Source organism: Phoca vitulina, unplaced genomic scaffold (assembly GCF_004348235.1).
Source record: "Phoca vitulina isolate PV1807 unplaced genomic scaffold, GSC_HSeal_1.0 scaffold70, whole genome shotgun sequence".
Taxonomy (NCBI): domain Eukaryota; kingdom Metazoa; phylum Chordata; class Mammalia; order Carnivora; family Phocidae; genus Phoca; species Phoca vitulina.
The window spans coordinates 5,890,716-5,906,259 of NW_022589773.1; the positions used below are offsets into that span (position 1 = coordinate 5,890,716).

Here is a 15,544-nt window from a genome sequence, read left to right on the forward strand (position 1 = left end):
CCACCCCAGCTCCTCGCCATCCTCACCCATAGAAGCACACCGTGCAGAGGAGGAAGAGCTGCTTCTTAACCATGCAGGCTTTTACAAGGTCTCCGACTTTCTTGGGGCAGGGATGATACTCAGCTATCTGATTTCAAAAGATAGCTCTGCAAACAGTGAGTGAGTTTAAACTTTCAGCAGCAATAATTAACAGATAAAATGGTCCCAATTAGGTGCTAAAAACATCAACATAGGGGTTTCATTACTAAAGAAGAAAATAAAAATATTTAAGGAGAGCATACAATTTGGTTGCAGTACAAAAAACTCTAGACCAGGAAGGTGGAAATTTTTAAATGGTCCTAAAAACTTGGTCTTAGGGACCATGAGGAAAAAAAAGGTTTAATCATAGAAGAAATATATGCATCTTGTCAAATGGCACCTAATAGCCAAAACTTTATTCCTTCTCCCTGATTCCTCCCTTTCTCTCATTGTCCTCCTCATCCAAGCCATCACCAACACCTGTCAATTCTACTTCCAAAATAAAAATGCATGATTTCATTCAACTTATCCACTTCTTTCCAACTCCACTGCTGCATTCCATCCCATCCCCATCCATTTCTTCCCTAGAGTCTTCTACCTGGTCCCACCCACCCCTCTCCAATTCTTTCTCTACAGTCCACAAAACAACTTTCCCAAATGAGAATCACACCCAGCACACTCCTACTTAAAACCTCCCCCCAACTTCAAAAGCTTCTACAGACTCCCTGTAGAAAAGATCCTAGCTCCTTCTCCTGGAGTCTCTGAAGTCCTGCAAAAACTTAGCTCTGGCACCTGCTCTCATTTCCTATGCTGTGCACCTGTCCGGTCCAAGCCTCTCATCTGTTCACCGTCAACACATGGAAGCCTTCCCTGCTTCACTGCTTTCTGCTCATTCCTCCATAACTCCTATCCCATCAGTAATTATTTGCTCACTTAGTTACTGCTTCTTCCACTGGTATATAATTCCCTGTCTCCTAGAATTTAACAAATGCTTGGCAAACAAGAAATATTGGATAAAAGAATGAATAATTCACCAATATTTTTCAAAGTATAGTTCTAAACTAAACGCCATAACAAAATGCTTTTCCAGATATAGCAATTTAATTTTTAAAAGGTAACTTCCCCAGAAAAAAAAATTTTTAAGGTGTATCTATGTGAAATTTAATTAATATCCCATTTAGAAATACAGTAATAGCTTATACCTACATACACTTACTATGCTCTTAACAATATATTAAATGATTTATGCACACTAACTAATTTAATCCTCTAAGCAACCCTATGAAATGGGTATTATTATCATTATCTTCATTTTACAGAGGCACAGAGAGATTATGTAATTGCCCAAAGTAAGATTATGTAAAAGCCCAAAGGAAGTAACTGCTAGTAAATAGCAGATCTACAGGTTGTGGGATTTGATTCAGAGTCTAGCTCTAAAGTCTGTGCCCTAAACAAAGAAATAAACCGAAGAAACAAATTAATGAATTTCATACATAGTTCATACGGTTCTAGATGAGGCCTGTTTAGATATTCAGAGACACTAAACTGAAGACCTTTTTGGTTAGGAAACAGAAAACATTATTTTATTATAGCCAAATTACAAACAACCTTTTGCTTAGCCATAGGAATACATCTGATTGTTTTAAATGGAAACAGCTTTAGGGATCATGTAGCCATGGTTCTGAGAGCCTGTTCACAGCCGGTCTAGGGGGAGATGGTAATGGCTGGGAAACAAGGAGACCTGACTGTGATGCTTAGCAGTGGGAGTGCTGCTGGTATTTAGTGCCCAGGAGCCAGGGATGTTGAACATACTGCAATGCACTGGGACAGCATCACACGAAGAAAAATAGTCTTACCCCAAAGGCCGATGACACCTCTACTGAGAAATGATGACCTAATCCGAACACCGTGGAATGGGCATCTGTTGACTGTGCCTGTTGAGCATTCCTCCTCTCTTCTTTTGGTTACAACACCTCACTGTCCCTTGAAGAAAGAACCTCTCCTTCATTCCACAAGTCTTGGTGAGCCTATTAATCAAGGCACCTTGCGGCATCAGCCAAGAGGTGAGATGATGACTCAGGTTAGGCAAACCAGACCCTGTGCTGGGAATCTGAATCTTGAATAGACTGACATAAGGATGGAACTAAGTCATTCCAAAGACTCTCTCAGTCTAGATCCCTAAGGCCACCCTACATCATGTCCTTAACAAGGTATAGCTTTCCAGCTATTTTTTCTAAAAGATTTTATTTTGGGGGTGGCTGGGTGGCTCAGTCAGTTAAGCATCTACCATCGGCTCAGGTCATGATCCCAGGGTCCTGGGATTGAGTCCCACATCGGGCTCCTTGCTCAGCAGAGAGCCTACTTCTCCCTCTGCCTACTGCTCCCCCTGCTTGTGCTCTCTCTCTCTCTCGCTGTGTCTCTCTGTCAAATGGATGAATAAAATCTTAAAAAAAAAAAAGATTTTATTTTTAAGTAATCTCTATACCCATCGTGGGGCTTGAACTCACAACCCTGAGCTGAGATCAGGAGTTGCACGTTCCACCCACTGAGCCAAGCCAGGCGCCCCTCAGCTCTCTCTTTAATTCTGTCCACTACCCAGGGGCTTTCTGCAAAATCCTTTTTTTTCCCCCTTAAATTAACCACTGTTGATTTCTGTGGTTTCAGAAAAAAAAAGCAACTACAAACTGATAGTTTCATATATACTGATATAATATCTAATACAAACTAGATAGTGGGCTGCAGGCAACAAACCTTTGAAGAAAGAAGAGGAATTTAGAACTGGTTACTGGGCCAAATCATAGAAAACAGCAGGGAAACTTCTGTTTGTATTAGGGTATCGGAAACCAGAAGTCCATGGAACAAGAAGGGAATACAGGTCAATGAGGTATTGCCTATGATCAGGGACGCTACCTCATTATACTCTTCTAGTAGGAATGGCCAAGTGAAAGATTGGATTATCAAAAAATGATGTCTGGTGATCTGCAAAAAAAAAACAAAGAAAAAAAAAAAACAAAACCCACCTCTCCAACCAGGAGGCCAGTTGGTTTTAGTCAATGATATTGGGCTATCATAAACATAATCAAATGGTGACTCCAACTCAAGGTGTACTTTCAGATGTAGATCCTAACTGGAATAAACTAGTAACCACCCCCCCACCCCCCCGCTGCCCCCGGCACCTAGAATGCAGTTACGAAGCTGGTAATAAACACATTTCTCCATTGGGATAACCTGAGGACATGAGAAAGCTGTTCACTTTCACCTCCCTTAAAGCAGTTCACTTTCACCTCCTATCAACTCAGAACACGGTATATTACACTAGTCTACCATATTGAAGTTATCAGGCTGACAGAACCTAGAGATGAAGAAGACACAGGTGCTTTGCATGTGTTCCAGATGGTGGGATATAAATCCCATGAACATACAGGGCCTGCCACTTCAGGAAGTTTCTTGTGATCCAATGGTCCATACAAGACAGAATATGCCCTTTAAAATAAGGATAAACTACAAACTAGTACCAGTGGCTGCCTCCAATGTGGAGACCTGGATAGCTGGATGATAAGTGCAGAAAACAAACTTGGGTTTTACTGTCCACCTTTTTGCACCTTTTCAAAACATTTGGCTGACATCTCTGGGACTCATGAACATAAACTTGCATGGGTTTTAGACCATTTATCTGCTTCTGCCTATTTTTTGGCAATGAGAAATATGGGTAGGGCCCAGAGCAAGAATCACTGCACAGTTGGTTCATGCTAAATTGCTCTGCCACATATGACCCAGCAGATCCAATGGTGTTTAAAGTGTGTGTGGAAGATCTGGATTCTGGGCAGAGCCTATAGCAGGCCTCAGTGACTGGACTGATCGTCCAAGCCACAAAGCCGGGTGTGCCCAGCAGTACTCTATCATCATGTGCAAATTATGCCTGCTTGAGCAAAATGCGTGAGTGAGGTTTTTGGATGCTGTGTATGTCTTCCCTGCTGTGTCATATAATTTTTTTAAATTCCCTTCCTTTTCATTTTTCCCTCTCCTACTACTGCATATATAGAGTATATTATTAGTAGATAAATTTTCTAAAGTCTTAATTTACCAACTATCACAGAAATGGAAGAGGAACTGACATTATCCAGAAATTCTGGACCTGAAGCCAGAAGCATTAACCAGGCATTACTTCAGATTATCTCCTATTTTGAAGGGAAAGCTAAATTATGTTAGTTGGAAGTGTTTTAAAAATTCTTTGTGTAGACAGCAGCAGGTCTGAATGTCCTGAGTAACCAGCAAGTGTAAAGTAGTAGATATCTGTGGGTTTTGCCCATCTACCACCCTTTTTCCTGTTCTTTTAACATGAATGCACCCCACTTTTGCACTGAAGAACTGCCCTTCTTCCATTCCATATATTCTTACTAAGACTATGGATCAAGGTGTGCCTCCTTAAGAGTGAGAGAGTTACATAGGTCTAACAGATGAGGCTAACAGCTAGGAAAGAATGCTATGCAAATAAAATAAAGTTTAGGGGCGCCTGGGTGGCTCAGATGGTTAAGCGTCTGCCTTCGGCTCAGGTCATGATCCCAGGGTTCTGGGATCGAGTCCCGCATCGGGCTCCCTGCTAGGCGGGGAGCCTGCTTCTCCCTCTGCCTCTGCCTCTCTCTCTCTCTCTGACTTTCATGAATAAATAAATAAAACATTTAAAATAAATAAATAAATAAAAAATAAAGTTTACGTCTCTTTATCTGACACCACTCATAAACAGCAGACTTTTACCCAACAGAGAGAAGAGCTTATGATGATGTCACTTAAGGCACAGGCTATGTGGTACAAGTTAACTTTTGTTTATGTTTCTTTTTTTCCCCCAGTTTAATGACTATCTTTAAAGACACCAAAAAGCAGACAAGACAGCCAAATGAACCCCTATGCACCCATTAACTAGTTCAAGCAAATCACAGACATCATACCACTTTACCCAAAATACTTTGATTTGTATCTCTTTTCTAAGGACTCAAAAAGAAAAAAGAAACTTAACTACGCTATCTTTCACACCCAATAAATCCAGCAATAATCATCTAATAGCCCATCTAAGTTCAAATTTCTTTAAAATTTCCCTTTAGGTTGGGTTGTTTATATTAGGATCCAAACAAGATCTACACATTGCATATGGTCAATATTGATATTTCTCCTTTACTCTGTAACAAAATAATATAAAAATAAGTGTCCCTTAATCTGTAATAATTACCCCTTGATTTTTTTAACTTTTTCATAACATTCATCCCCTGAAAAAAACAACCAATAGAAGAAGCTAATAGAATCTATTGTATTGACTAGTAGAAGCTTTCAAAGGTGCATTTGGCTGATTGCATTTCTGTGGTGTTAGCATGTTTTGCTATCCCCTATACTGCCTACAAACTGAAAGCACGATTCAGAGGGTTTTTTTAGATTTAGGGTCAACCTTTTCCCAAGAATACTTCATTTGTAGTGGTGTGTGCTTTGAATCAAACCAGAAGGCATATACTGGTTGTCTCATGTACCATAATGTTGAAACTGATCAGTTGTTTCAGGTACTGTCAACCTAATCCATCCATTATAAAGTTCACCATCAACCCTTTCCTGAATGGTCTTCTGAATTGATGATCATTTTAGATCCATTAGGGGTTGAAAAACAGTGATTTTCCTATTTTATCCATTCTCCTGCATTTTTATGATGTTTCTTGACATATCAAAGCTGTACAGTTTTAGGTAGTAAGAATAACAATCTTTTCCTATGGAAATCCAATGTATGTCTCTCTAACCCTGTGAAATTGCCAGAAGAGTTGCTAACTTCTCTGACCCCCTCTTGCAGGTTCTCAGTCTCTCCCAGCTTCTCAAGAAATGGCAATGCCCTGAGGGTGAAAAGCTGCTAAAGAATCTGTTCAGTACTCTGCACTTCCTTTCACGCCAGGGGCTTAACCCCTTGAGTACTGACTTCAATGGCTTCAAAAGATGTTTTATCTGGCTCTTCTAGGCACTGTAAATAGCTGGAAGTAGAAGTCTATCATAAATTCTCTTGATTAACCAGGATAGGTGAGGTAAACAAAAGTATGGTACATAATATATTTAGTGTAAACATACTTAATTAAAATTGCATCCAATTTCAGTCCTACTTCAGGTAATGGTAGACTATACAATTGAGACCAACCTACCTACTGAGCATGGAATACAAAAACATAATTTAAAAATCATCAAGGAATCAGAAAGACAGTGTCAAATTATAGAGAAAGATCCTGGCACATGGGTTACACAGGCCTAGGGATGCATTTCTGATCCTGAAGATGCAGTTAAAAGGCAAAGGTTAAAAAAGCTCTTTTGGGGTGCCTGAGTGGCTCAGCCAGTTGAGCGTCTGACTCTTGATTTCGGCTCAAGTCATGATCTCAGGGTCAAGAGACTGAGTCCCACATTGGGCTCCATGCTCAGCGGGGAGTCTGCTTGGGATTCTCTCTCTCCCCCTCTCCTTCTGCCCCTCCCCCCCACTCCAAAATTAATAAATACATCTTAAAAAAAACAAAAATCCTCTTTTGATAACCTTGCCAGAGAATAATAGTAGGAGGCCAGCCCTACCAAAGTGAGGGCCTGGTAAACCACCCCACACTTAGGGTTGAGGCCTATAAGGGTACACCCTGGGAGGATGGGTGAAACAGAAGTGAACCAGCCTGCATATACCACGCCTAACTACGAAATTAAAACTAAATTAAGGTGGTCCCTGGTTTCTAAGTCTGCTGCCAGGTGCCTGGAAGATACAAACAAAAATCCTCTCTGAAGGAAAACAACATCATCGTAGGTTTCTATTTCTAAAAATAATTTTTCAAATACAATAAAAATTACATAATGAAGACAATCAAGCACACAGGAAGAAAAGAACACATGAAGAAGAACTCCAAAACAACAGACAAGAACAAAAAAACAAAACAAAGAATATGGTAGAAATTCTAAAACTGAAAAAAAAAAAAAACTAGCTGAAATTAAGAATTCAACAGATGGGTTTAACAGCTGATCAGACCCAGCTGAAAACAGAATTAGTGAACTTAGAAGATATAGCAGAAGAAACTACCCAGAATTCAACATGGAAAATAAAAATAATGGAATATACAGAAGAATGGATAAGATATTAAAAAAATACAGCAAGATGGCTAGAAAACATACCTTCAATACAATAAAAGAGAAAAAAGGGCCAACCCAGAATACTATACCCACCTAAAATATTTAAGATAAAGTGAAATAAACATCTGACCCATGAGAGAATCTGCCACCAGTAAGCCTGCTCTCAGACAAAAAATGATCCCAGACAGAATTCTGGAGGCACAAGAAGAAATGAAAAATAACAAAAATGGTAGATACATGGAAAAAATTAAATTAACATTTATGATATAAAATAAGAATAATATCATTGGGGTTTTAAATATATACAGAAATTAAGATATATAAAAACAATAGTATATAAGAAAAATAGAGTCAAAGAGTTCTAAAGTCTGCATTTTCCAGGAGAATGAAGATAAAAGTGTTAACATTAGGTTTTAATAATTCAAGAATACGTACTGTGATTTCTAGGATATCCACTAATAGAATATCAACAGGTAGTATATAATTTCCAAGTTATCAGAAGAGAAAAATTTACAATTCAAAAAACCACCCCAAAAGGGGAAGAATGAAGAGAAAAAGGGAATATAGTATGGACAAGATTTTAAAAAAGCACAGAGTGAGATGGTAGATTTAAACTCAAATATATCAGTAATTATATGATATATAAATGGCTTAAATTTCTAAGTAAAACCCAAAGATTATCAGGTTTTTTAGTTTTTTATTTATTATTTATTTTTTAAGTTTTTATTTAAATTCCAGTTACTTAACAAACAGTGTAATAATAGTTTCAGGTGTACAATATAGTGATTCAACATATCCATAAATCACCTGGTGCCCAACACAAGTGCAGTCCTTAATCCCCATCACCTATTTCACCCACCCCCCGTCTCTGGTAACTATCAGTTTGTTCTCTGTAGTTAAGAGTCTGTTTCTTGGTTTGCCCTTTCTCTTTTTTTCCCCTTTGTGCTCATTTGTTTTGTTTCTTAAATTACACATACAAGTGAAATCATATGGTATGTCTTTCTTTGACTGACTTATTTCACTTAGCATAATACTCTCTAGCTCCATCCATGCTGTCGCAAATGGCAATATTTCATCCTTTTTCATGGCTGAGTAATATTCCTGTGTGTGTGTGTGTGTGTGTGTGTGTGTGTGTGTGTGTGTGTGTGTGTACACACCACATCTTCTTTATCCATTCATCAATCAATGGACACTTGGGCTGTTTCCATAATTTGGCTATTGTAGATAACGCTATCAGTTTTTAATTTAAAAAAACTGTATGTTGTTACAAAAGATACATCTAAAACATAAAAATACAGTAATTCAGAGAGGCTGAAAGAATAGGAAAAGAAAAACCATGCAAACCTAACCAAAGGAATCCAATAAACTGTACCAACTCAAATACACTTTGGGACAAAAAGCATTACCAGAGGTAAAAAGGGTCACTTAGTAATGACAAAGTGTTCAATTCACCAAGAAGATTAAACAATTCTAAATTTGTATGCTCCAGTAACACAGAAATGTAAAACAAACTATAAAGCTCAAAATATAACACAGAAATTGACATACCTACAAAAAGAAATAATCAATCCCAATCATACTGGGAATTTTCACACATCCCTCTCAGTAAATCATAATCATGCAAAAATCCACAAATTAAAAACTCTCCCTCAAAGAATACTCCAAGCTTATTGTTTATGTACACCAGCAGAATGTTCATAGCAGCACTGTTCATAATAGACCCAAACTGAAAAGAACCCAAATGCCAAAAAAAAGAGTAGAATGAATAAATTAAATGTGATATATTCATACAAAGGAATACTATACAGCAGTGAAAATACCTACAGGCATAGAGATGAATTTTCAATCATAATGTTGAGAAAAAGAAACCAACCCATAATATATAAGATATGATTCATTTACACAAAGTTCAAAATCAGGTAAAACTAAACTGCAGTGGTTACCCTGAAAAGTCAGGAATTCTATTACCTTTAGAGGAAGAAAAGAAGTACTATGGGGAAGGTATATGTAAATGGCAATCAATATGCTGGCAATATTCTATTTCTTGGCCTGGATGCCAGTAACATGTGTATTAACATTTTAAAAATTTATAAAACCGTGAGTCATGTTTATGTGCTTTTCTATATGTGTTACTTTCCATTACAAAAGAAAAAAAAAATCTTTAACTTCTAAATATACATTGGGCGCCTGGGTGGCTCAGTCGTTAAGCGTCTGCCTTCGGCTCAGGTCATGATCCCGGGGTCCTGGGATCGAGTCCCACATCGGGCTCCCTGCTCCGCGGGAAGCCTGCTTCTCCCTCTCCCACTCCCCCTGCTTGTGTTCCTGCTCTCACTATGTCTCTCTCTGTCAAATAAATAAATAAAATCTTTAAAAAAAAAAAAAAAAAAAAAAACTTCTAAATATACATTTACCATACAGATATTACTCCAAAGGAAAAAAAGAAAAAATGTTATAGCTTATAAATGCTAATCATTAAAGTATCTGATGAATACAATAAAAATTTTAAAGTATTGAAAGAGTATCTTCTATTTTTTAGCTGAGTTCTCTGAAAATATTACAACTATCAGAATTGGCCAGAGATACAATCCTAGTGCTTGTTTTCTCTTTCTCCTTCCCATCCTCAAATAATGGCTCCATTTTTCCTAGTCTTGGCTCTCAGGAGGAGAAAATCCACAGCCTTCTCTACCCACCCTCACTTCCCCATAGCTATGTGGCTACTGCTTTGCCCTGAGAGGGCCATTGTCATAAGGTGGAAGAGACATCCAATTCATCTCTCAGAGGAGGGTAACCAGTGAGAGGTCCATGTTCAAGCAGAGAAAAATGAGGCTGTGTCCATGCAGCTAAAACAGAATCCATGCCTCATAAAAGAGAGGATTCTGCAGATTCACGGTGATTTCAACTTTTTTCACAAATCATTAATTTTTGTATCCCAGTTAATCTGCACACTTACTAGACAACTGAGATCTGACTTTACATCTTTTGATTGATATCAAATTCTTGATGTAAATCAAGAATATCAAATTCCAACGTAAATTTTTTACTTTCTCATGAGTCTGCTTAGTGTGCATGCCCTCACATGGATGTCTATGCCCATATTCATTTCATTGGAGCAACCAGAGAAATAATGTTTAGCATCTTTTGAGAGCATAAAAGAAAGGTGGATGCCAATGACATCACTTCCTTAGAACTCAGGGTTTTAACAAGTATTTTGTACACAAACTGTATATGCTTATGTGGCAAAAGCAAATGGCACAGAAAGTTGGAAGGAAATCCTCATTTTCCATTTCTTGAGTTATTTCTCTTTTGGCACATTTACCCAGTCCTAAAGAATCAAAACCATGATTTCACCTTCTCCACATATACAGACTAAAAACAACAAAAGTTCTTAGTCTCCTCACTATATATTTCCAGGAGAAAATAAAATGACCTTCAGAAATTGCCATATAGAAGAGACAAAAGAAATGTCCTGTGAGCAGAGAGAGCTAGACACCCAAATGCAAATGACTGTCTAGTAAAGGATCCCCATGTACTTGTTCATGTCCCTGTCTTTTGCTATTAGAGGAGATCCTACAGAAGAAGGAGGCAGAAGGAAGAGGGATAAAGTAGCAAGGGAATCCAGCCATCAGAGCTAGCAAACATCAGATACTGAAACAGGGCTGGTTCAAAATGGTGTCCGCATTGGGGGCGCCTGGGTGGCTCAGTCAGTTAATGTCTGACTTCAGCTCAGGTCATGATCCCAGGGTCCTGGGATCGAGCCCCACCTCGGGCTCCCTGTTCAGCTGGAAGCCTGCTTTTCTCTCTCCCTCTGCCCGCCCCCACACTATGTTCTTGCTCACTCTGCTCTCTCTCTCTCTCTCTCAAATAAATAAATAAATAACCTTTTTAAAAAATGGTGTCTGCTTTGGATCACTGTCTCCCCCTCTTTTCTCATTTATAAACTGCTTGAAAATGACTCCACTACTTGCAAAGTACTATTTTATTAACTCAAATCACCACGGCACAAAGATACACCATTATTCATGAGGGTTCACAATGTGAGTCGCCAAGATAACGGCCTGGATTCAAAATACAGCAGGTGAAGAAGAGGTAATGCTTCAGCGCTAAAAGGTTCCCCATTCTGGTGATATCTGTTCTCTGGGTAAAGGATATATTCAAAAACTTAATGGAAATGTGCTTCACAAAGAATATGGTGTTTACCAAGCACAACTCATGAGAAGTAATGAAGGAAAGAAAAGCATCACAACACTTGAGCAGTGTCTGAAGAAAGATGATGAAGAGGAAAGAAACAAGTAGGTGACAGGCTGGGGCAAAGTATCCTAATTTATTAAAAAAACAAACAAAAGCATTTCCCTTAATTTAGATACCAAGTGTTAAGAACCTGGCAAGGGACAGCCCCCAGACCAATGGTTCTCAAATTATCTTTTAGAAAGCAAGGTGGGTTCCCAAAGTTCCATGTTCACACCTGAGTATTTAAGCAGCCCTGACTTCAAAGAGTAAATCCTGCAGCCCCAGGCAGGAGCACGCAGGATGTTCTGTCTATCACAGCACTGGGAGTGACCAGGAATGGCATGAGCCAGCAATTCCAGCCTCTCATTTAACATTATGTGACAGTATTACCCTCTCTTAATCTATAAAGTTTCAGGATGGAAAATCCCTTCTATAATTTAACTTACAATTTTCTGATCCTCCATTAGTATTGCTGTTGAAAGGCAATTCGCTATCTCAAAAGGGCTGTCCCATCTAGAGACAACTTAGAACTCAACTGTTTTTAGATTTTCTGAAAAAATCTAAAAAGAATCCTTACTCAGCTGATATGATGAGGAATCTGGTGCCTTTAAAGTCCTGTCAAAGGCTACAATTGCCACAGATATAAAGGAAAAATATTCTAAAAATCATTTCATTTTAATCATCATTGTTTTCTTTCATGGCAAAGAGTTGGTAATCTATAAGGCCAAGTATGCAAATAAGAGTAGCCAGGGCTACATTTTGAATAGTGTGAGAAATTCAAAAGTAGTTATTATAATTTAATTGTGAGCACTAAAGTAATTACCAAGCTCCTACCATCTGTATCTTCTAAACCAGTACAGTGGGTAAACATCTAGGATGAAGTCACAAAAGTGACAACAATGACAACAGTGATATAGAACTTTAAAGCTCTTTAAAAAATTGTTTAGTAAAATGAAACCTTGTATAAAAGTTCAACACATAAAAGGGACAGACCTGTGCAAATCATGTATCAAATAAGGGATTAATATCCAGAATATATGAAGAACTCCCACAACTCAATGAAAGAAAGAAAGAAAGAAAGAAAGAAAGAAAGAAAGAAAGAAAGAAAGAAAGAAAGAAAACCCCAGTTTTTAAAAAATGGACAAAGGACTTGAATAGATCTCTCTCAAAGATATACAAATGGCCAAAAAACACATGAAAAGATGCTCAACATCACTAATCATTATGGAAATCAAAACCACAATGACATACTACTTTACACCCATGAGGGTGACTATTGTTTAAAAACACAAAAAACAGCAAGTGTTGGTGAAGATACAGAAAAATTGGAACCCAGCATTGCTGGTGGGAATACTAAATAGCGTAGCTGCTGTGGAAAACAGTATGATGGGTCCTAAAAAATTAAACATTGAATTATCATATGACCCAGCAATTCCACTTCTACATATATACCAAAAGAATTCAAAGTAGGAAAGTAAATGGATATTTGTACACCCATGTTCATAACGGCATTATTTACAATAGTCAAAGGGTGGCAATAACACAAATGTCCATTGAGAGATGAGTAAATACACAAAATGGATATATACATACAATGGAGTATTATCAGTCTTAAAAGGAAGGAAATTCTGATACATACATGGACGAGCCTTGACAACATTATGCTAAGAGAAATAAGCCAGACACAAAAGGACAAGTATTATATCATTGCCCTTATAGGAGATACCCAGAGTAGTCAAACTCATAGAAGCAGAAAATAGAATAGTGGTTGTCAGGGACTGGGTGGAGAATTATTATTTAAAGGGTACAGTGTTTCAGTTTGGGAAGATGAAAAAGTTCTGGAGATGGATGGTGGTGAAGGTGGTACAACATTGTAAATATAATCAATGCTGCTGAATTGTACATTTAAAAAATAGTTAAAATGATAAGTTGTATGTTTATGTATACTTGTACTACATTTAAAAACAAAATAAGGACAGACTTGAGCATGGCTCTGGTCAAAGCAGAGACAAAGCCTGAAGTATGTGCTATGTCCCTGCTATGTCCTCCTGTCCAAGGCCCCCTCTTCAGAACAGAACTCCTCCTCAGAACTGTCTACTTGACAGCCCTAACCCTTCTGCTGCTTCTTTGTTAACAGAATCAGTTCATCCAGGAATCTCACAGCCATGAGTCTTGGGGAAGCTGGGATGTGTTCCAATGCCACGGGTGAACATCTTGATTAATGGAGACCAGGAAATCGGAAACATTTTCAGGACCCTTTATATTCTTAAACATTACTAAAGATATTACCGAGAGGTTTTGTTTATGTGGTTATATTTATATATTTATATTTATGTAATATAATATTTATATATATATTTATAATAAAACGGGGTTATATTTGTATTTACCACATTAGAAATTAAACCTGAAAAAAATGTAAGACCCAAAAATATACACACACACATTCCATTAGCTGCCAGAGCAATGATACCATCATACATCATGTAATCTTTGACTCCACTATAGATTACAGAGAAAATGAGAGTGGATGATGTATATAATGTCTTAGCATTATTATGAAAATAGTTTTGCCCTTATGATCCTTGTGAAAGGGAATCAGGGATACCCAAGGGTTCTTGAGCCACGTTTTGAGAATGGCTGGTGTAGACCAGTCACGGTATTTCCATTTGCCCTCTTACCAACTGTAGGAATGGCCAGCGTTATGCTACTTGGGACAATGACAACTGAGCTTTGGCTGGAAGGTTTCTGATAGAGTCTTTCTCAATCTAAAATAAATTCACATTTTTTTATATTAGATATTATAGTCTTCATGTGATGCTTAGAATAGCAGTGGCTGCCTTGGGATCCAGCAGTAAATACGCCTGAGAGGACTGGCCAAAAACCTACAAAGAGCAGAGCAGAAAGATGAACCTGGGTCCTCTCACTAGCATAGTTGAGGCAATTAAGTAGCCATCCTACTCTGAATTTTCCTTTGGGATTAAGCCACCTTTTATTGGCTTTTCTGTTACCTGCAGTCAAACACATATAACTGGCACATGTCCTCAGGACCTAGTTTGCTAAGCACATTCTGACACCACTGCTGTGCACAGTAGCTGGCACATAGAAACTCAATAAATATTTGTTGAACAAATGTGTGATACATAAATAAACAAATCCACTAAGGCTGCTGTAGAGGAGAGACTAAGACAGACAAAATTTGAACTGATTTTGTGTTGATAGACATGAAGCTCCCAGATTGTCAACATTTCAAAGTTCATTAAAAACCTCACAGTCTCAAAATGGATGTATCATACTTGTCAGGGGCCAGGAAAGTTAGAAATTGCTTTCCTTTGGTCTATTCCATCTCTAGGCCACACGTAGGAGAGGTAAGTCTATACATGCCAAATATGGCCCATGACCAAAATGGCAACCTATGATAAAAAGCACTATTATTTTTTTCATTTCCCTTGAGCATGAGTCAACTGAAGTCACTTCTCCCATGAAATAAGCACCAAACAGAGGTTTAAGGACAGAATGCTACAAAACACACTTTATGAGAGAAGAAAAAGACAAATTAAATACCTAGCCTCCAATTAATGTCATCAACTAGGGGCACAATGGCCTTATCAGAAAATATTTAAGGGCGCCTGGCTGGCTCAGTCAGTAGAGCGTGTGACTCTTAATCTCAGGGTTGTGAGTTCAAGCCACATTGGGTGTGGAGCCTATTTCAAAAGAGGAAGAGAGAGAGAGAGAGAATTAAAACCTCTAGGAATATAATCAAAAATAAAATTAAGAAATTTATGTCCAACCATGCTTAAGGTTGACAACACACCACCTCTGCCTTACTGAAAGCCTGATACCAGTATTTTTAATTTACTAAAAAGTAATATTTCTTTGCTTCGTTATTTTAAGTAAGACTGGTCAATTTGTCCCTGTGTTTGTGACTTTTTTAAAAAGTCACAATAAAATATTCTTGTTTCCACATAAAGTGCTTAAGAAAGAAATTATATTCCCCCCCCCCCAAAAAAAAAACAATGAGGTTTTAAGGAAAGTTCCACTAGGAGGAGCTGGCTTTTTCTCTATTGAGTCAGCAGCATTTCTCCTTGGAGATAGTCTAATAAAAAACACAGACATGAAATCTACAGATAATTTCAAACAAACCTCAATCGTAAACAAAATCTAGGTCTAAGGAATC

The 15,544-nt window shown here is 38.0% G+C and overlaps 1 protein-coding gene across 9 annotated transcripts in view; it reads right to left on the reverse strand.

Annotated features, from left to right (window-relative positions):
• The window catches only part of FANCC (FA complementation group C), a 279,290-nt gene that overhangs the window by 179,333 nt on the left and 84,413 nt on the right, over positions 1-15,544 (reverse strand). The window lies entirely within an intron of this gene.